The sequence below is a fragment of the Sinocyclocheilus grahami genome, unplaced genomic scaffold (assembly GCF_001515645.1).
Source record: "Sinocyclocheilus grahami isolate Dianchi unplaced genomic scaffold, SAMN03320097.WGS_v1.1 scaffold679.1, whole genome shotgun sequence".
NCBI lineage: Eukaryota > Metazoa > Chordata > Actinopteri > Cypriniformes > Cyprinidae > Sinocyclocheilus > Sinocyclocheilus grahami.
In genome coordinates, this window is record NW_015505858.1 from 1 (window position 1) to 6,033 (window position 6,033).

Genomic DNA, 6,033 nt, shown 5'->3' on the forward strand with positions numbered 1-6,033 from the left:
TGTAATTTTCTTTCATCTTTTAATGGAGAGAGGCTCCATGGTGATGCATATTATCAATCTTTATTAAAGATCTTGATTGTTGAGGTTAAAGCCATTGTATGTATATACACTAAATATTATATTAGGCTGTTTTGAAGGAAAAAGTGGATTTTACAGAGACATTTTGTGGGTTTGTTTCTTTCTCACCAGTTTTCAATTTAGTTCTGGAAAATGTGCTAAATGTGCTTTAGAAATAAATAAACTTGAAAATTACAATGAATGTGGTTTGTCTCCAGGCTGCTGATGTGTAATATGTACAAACTTATACAGTTTGTTGAGGTTGTTAAAATACATTCAATAAAATTTGTCTTGAAAATCTTTTATTTTAATTTTTTTACTTGGCACTGCACTACTTTATGATGTTTAAATACAGTCCACAAGGACCAAATACAAAAACGACCCCGTTCAAAAAGTGTACATAGGCTTGATTCTTAATACTGTGTCATTACCTGGATGATTCATGACAAACTTGTGACCTAAACTCTATGTACTGTTGTTTTTACTGTTAATCTCCAAGCATTGCAGTAAGTTATGATATTCTGTCTCTTCTGCAACTTCTACTTGTATATACTATAGTATACATAACTTGAGACAAGCCTGTTAAAATACTTGATCGTTTGCCTATACTGCACACCTTCTAGTGCAATATAAATAAACACAGCAAAATAGATTTAGATCATTTAAGTTTATTAGTTCACAACATAACATTCAGGCTGTGTGATAACAGCAACATGTTGCGCTATTAAACAAACAATATATACACCACAATCACAGTATTGTATTCATACATCTCTTTTTGTACACTAAATACACTATTACCTTAAATATTAACTTCTTTACAAAAAAAAAAAAAGTAAGCAAAAGGTGACACAATTTAGCAAAAACCTTTAGGACAGGGTTTGTCAACTGATCAAATCCACCCAAACTACTTAAGGCCTTCAGTTTCACTAGAAAACTACAAGCAGGTGAGTTTCCTACTGTGTAACAAAAGATATGAGAAATGTCTAAGTGGGGTTTTTTGGCAATGGTAACTAGGGCTGCACAATTCATCGAATTTCTAATCGCAATTACAATTATGGATGCCACAATTACGTAATCGTTCAAAGTCCACTTACGTTATTCTGCACGCTTAAGATGTTTTTTTTCTTCTACATGTTATCTTAAGTGTTTTTCCATTGTTTTAGTTTAACATTATAATACCATTCATATTTTTACTTTTTTATAATATAAAGAGGAAACCAACCCAATGTATATTTAACATTTGAGGTTTAATACTATAGAAAAGCACTAAAGGTTTTTCAGTTAGTGTTTTCAGCTTATTTTCATATAAAAATACAGCATGCAGTTGCATCAAGCAATTGTATAAACATAATTCAATGTAAATTGTGATAATCATAATAATCGCAATTACAATTTCAAGGGAGTAGTCGACAATTATGATTTTTGTCATAATCGTGCAGCCCTAATGGTACCCAAAGCAATTTGCTTACCAACATTCTTCAAAATATCTTTTTGTGTGTGTGTCTTCCACAAAGTATTGACAGAATTAAAATTTTTGGGTAAACTATCCCTTTCAAGTCCGAAACACTGCACGATTTTTGGCTGTCCCAGACAAAAGATTGGCATCGTGAAACAATCTTGGCGATTTCGGTGATCGTGGCTCCTGATCGGTGGTCGTGTCATACAGTAAGAAAGGTTCAAAGACGGCCGTTGTCACAGTCTTGCGACCAAAGATAGCCTACGATACAGCATGATCATCCAACAGTGTGTTTGCTGCTGCAATCCACGTTCACTGACCAACCAATAAAAATGCGACATGAAATCAACGCGACATGGCACTAAAACTGCTTACCTCAAGCTCTTATGCTGTCCTCTTTCGCTGATTTGAATTTGTGCGCACACATAAAAACTACAAATGCTAAAGTGTGATTTATCACGCTCTTTTTGTTTTCCACTAGCGCATGCTGGTGACGTTTTATTCTTCTATAGTAACGTGTGGCGTAGCGTATGAGTCAATAGGTGTCATCATCGTACAGTCTACACACGTCGTAGCCAAGTTTACTAGATCCATGTCACACAGTGTGACATGCAGTGATCTTACAGGATTACTAAAATCGTGCAGTGTGTCTCGGGCTTAAGAGGTTCAAGCAGAACAGCATGAAAAATCAATCAGCAACAATCCATTGTAAGAAACCATTGTAAGTACTAGACAAAACTATTAACTATCCTGTGGAGAACTGACCAGCATAAAACCATATCAAAATATATCAGGCCACAGTCACTAATCATTTGTTGCATATTTAAGTGCATAAAGTTGGTACAAAATTCTTGCCAGATTCACAACAGTTGTCTGTTCTTATCTTGATGAATGTGGATTATTCTAAATGAGAGAATGTCAACCTCACCTTGCTCGGTAGAGATAGGTGCATTCTCATCTGAGAGCCAACAAAGTTGGTGCAAAAACTTTACAAATTTACTAAAACATTATGAAGCTATGGATGAATCGTGATTTCTGTATGAAAATATTCATGCACAGCTTTTAGACAATACTTAAAACAACAGTACCTGTCTAAAATCTAAAAATCTAAGGTTGGTATAGCACTTCATTAGTACAGCGCTTCATTATGTTCAAGTTGGCCAGCTAATGATCTAATGCCTCCATGCCTCCTCCTAAACCAACCAACTTAGGTCTGTTTGTGCACTACTGTCTTTGTCAGTTTGGCAAAAGAGAAGAACATGCTGTCCAGAGGTTTGAGGAGATCCATTCCATGTCAGTATGGCGGTCAGGCCGACATGTTGTTCAGCAGGGTAGATGGTTTAAGAGGAAGTATATAATCTTCTCAGTCTTTAAACCTGGGTTTAAAACGTAGGTCCAAGAACTCTATTGTTTGGCTGGACAGCAATTCATTCAAAATGATCATCTACATAGGAAAGAGGTGAAGAGATCATGAGTAATAAGCATGTGTGCCCATTCAAACCAAGAATGACAGCTATATTAGCATCGACACCAGTTTTAATGAGTTTATCACTAAATGAGGAGCTTCTACAATCTGTAACTGGTTTGGTTAGGGCTGTGCAGTGCACAAAAAAATCGGTCTGAATAAATGTACTACAGTAGCATGTGTGCAATACAGTTTTGCATGTGTATGAGCCCGTTTACAAACCTGTTGTCCAACAAAGATATCATTTATTGGCATGCTTTTTCTCCTAATTAACTTGATAATATAGTTGAGTGTTTGAAATAACTTTTTTTTGTGACCTGGGGCCCGTTCTTCATATATCGCTAACTCAGTTAGCTGGATTTGATTGTTGATGATTTGGCATGATCTTGGATTGTTTGGTTCTTCGAAGCTCATCCCGGAGGTGCTGTCATTGCAACAGGTCCGTAAGTTTAAACCTGCTCGGGAGCAGACTTATTTCATTTAAACAGGATTAGATTGCATCTTTTTAGGCAAATTTGATACTTAAAACCTGTCCCAACCACTGCTACTTTACTACAATTGTACCCTACTGATCCAGGGACAATAATTTAAAATGATAATAATTAAAAAATCTATTTGAAAATAATATAATAATGTTGTGTAATCTATAATACTATAGACACAGCCGTTTTTACTCATTGAAAGATTTATTAGTGATAAAATAAATTACTTTATAATTGTATTAGAGTCTTACACACATGCTGTACAGTTAATCGGAGTTGTGCATTAATTTGAGTGCTGACAGATATTATGGGAGTGGCTTGATGGAGCGCAGGAGATGCAGATATCTTGAGCTTGACCCTTAAGAAACTTTAATTGATGCTGTCACATAACAAATCTGCTTCAAATATAAAATTAAATGAATTGCCAATTACAACATTAAATTAAAAACAAATACAATACTCAAATCGTGAATATAAATAACTGGAAATAATGTAAAAAAAATTTTTTCAAATAAAATAAAAACAGTGCATTTCATTTATCTATTATAACATTTATGTAGTTTTGTTCGCTTGGCGTTCTCTCGCGCAAACTCATTCGGGAGTGGTGACTTCCCACGTATTCCCAACTTCTGAGCCTGCTCGCCTGAAGTTATGGTTGATTGCTCTTCGGCTGGATATCAACACCCATTAACGTAAACTATGCCAGAGGGCGTACACACCTCACGCACCGGCCTCACGCACCGGATGCCGTGCGCGCGCTCAAAGCAGTTGGACATAGTGGTGTATTAGAGGTAAATAATTCTATAAATACTATTCGGTTTCTGGCACAAACCGATCGTTTCGTGTCTTAGGACATCAATGTGTCGTCACGAGCCGCAGGGTTTATTTTTGATTTGTCTGTGCATGTTTTTTTTACTCTCATAGATTTTGTTACCATTGCCATGCATTACACGACTGATAGACTGCAACAGTTAAAGTTAAAAATCATCAAATCTGTTCTCCTGAAGAAACAGTCACCTACATCTTGGATGCCCTGGGGGTAAGCAGATAAACGTCAAATTTTCATTCTTGGGTGAACTATCCCTTTAAGTTTCATCAGTTAAAATTTCTCCATCTCTATTGTGCGTTATATTCAGCGATAACTGGATAACTTTGTACATATTAGGGATTTCACGGAGCATAGTCAGTAGTATTACTTCTGCGATGCATTTGTGGAGTTTCTGCGCAAGGGCGCCCTCCAGCTTCCAGTATGAATTAAACAGTCATTACATTACATTACGTGTGTACTCAGTTTCTAAAGAAACAAGATTCCTGAATTATCATCATTGATATCGTTATCGCAATATATACCAGAAATATCGTGATATATTTTTAAGTCCGTACCAGCCCAACCCTACACACCAATGGACCCTAATACAATAATACTGCACTGCAGTTCTATGAACTTCTATGTCACTTTAAATGCTCGAGCTCCTTAATTAAAGCAGGATAGAATGTGGTTGGCTTTCTTTTTTTTTTTAATTGTTCATTAACTGGGGGAAAAAAATCTTTTTTAATAGTGATTCCAACAATATCGCTCCTCTGTGACATTATAACTGTGATGTGGACTCTTTTTTTATCGTTATAGTGATCAACCTGGGTGTAAACGAATCTTTAGTTACATTATGTTATTGACAGTTTATTTATGGATCATTTAAAAAAACACATTTATAAATTACAACACTACAGGTTTGGCCTGTTGTATTTGCGTACCATTAAACTTGTCCAAATAAAATTATTGGTGAAATTGTTAATTTAAGTTTTTTTGATTCTGTCAACAGTAACGAGACAAAACTGACACATGACTAGGCATGGGCCGGTATGAGATCTTGACGGTATGATAACCTTGAGCAAAAATATCACGGTTTCACAGTATTGTCGTTACAGCTCTAAAATGTGTTATTTTTAAATGGCTGGGTAAAAAAAACAAAAAAAAAAAAACAATATATTTTGTTTTTGAGCAACATACAGAATATTAGGAACAGTAGAATCTTTATTTTTCTTCTTTTTAGGAAACAAATCAAAGAAAAAAAATTAACTGACATCTTTATTTAACCTAAATCTGTAATTGCAGTTATTTCATTTTAGTTATATAATTCATATACATATCATTTATATAATTTAGTAATATAATTCAATATATATAATTTGATTTAATAACCCAATTTGAAGCAAAAACAGAATGTTCTGACTAGCTTTGTGAAATTATACTACATGCCTGAACGAAGCAAACAACAGAAGCTCTGAATGAGACGCAGATTCACTCTCTGACAGCAGGAGGCCTTCTGGAACACCAGATACAGCCTTTCCTTCGTTACCGCTGTAAACAAAGCAGCACTGTGCTGAAACACTGCTTTAATATGAACTATACAGAGACCAGATGAAAAGAAAATACCACGTAAACTTTTCTGAAGACAGTCAGTTCCCCTCAGAAACACATTCATATAAACCCCCAAATCAATATTGAGGATTTTCTTCCAATAGTTCGTGCATCATGATCTGCCTGCTACAGTATTTTTCTCTTTGCGTTC

At 35.2% G+C, this 6,033-nt stretch overlaps 1 long non-coding RNA gene across 2 annotated transcripts in view; it reads right to left on the reverse strand.

The window, feature by feature from the left end:
- Positions 1-2,724: 2,724 nt before the first annotated feature.
- The window catches only part of LOC107559229 (uncharacterized), a 16,494-nt gene continuing 13,185 nt past the window's right edge, over positions 2,725-6,033 (reverse strand). For both annotated transcript variants that reach the window (XR_001605596.1, XR_001605595.1), the window contains exon 4: positions 2,725-2,960. This is a non-coding gene — a long non-coding RNA (uncharacterized lncRNA). The remainder of the gene's footprint in view (positions 2,961-6,033) is intronic.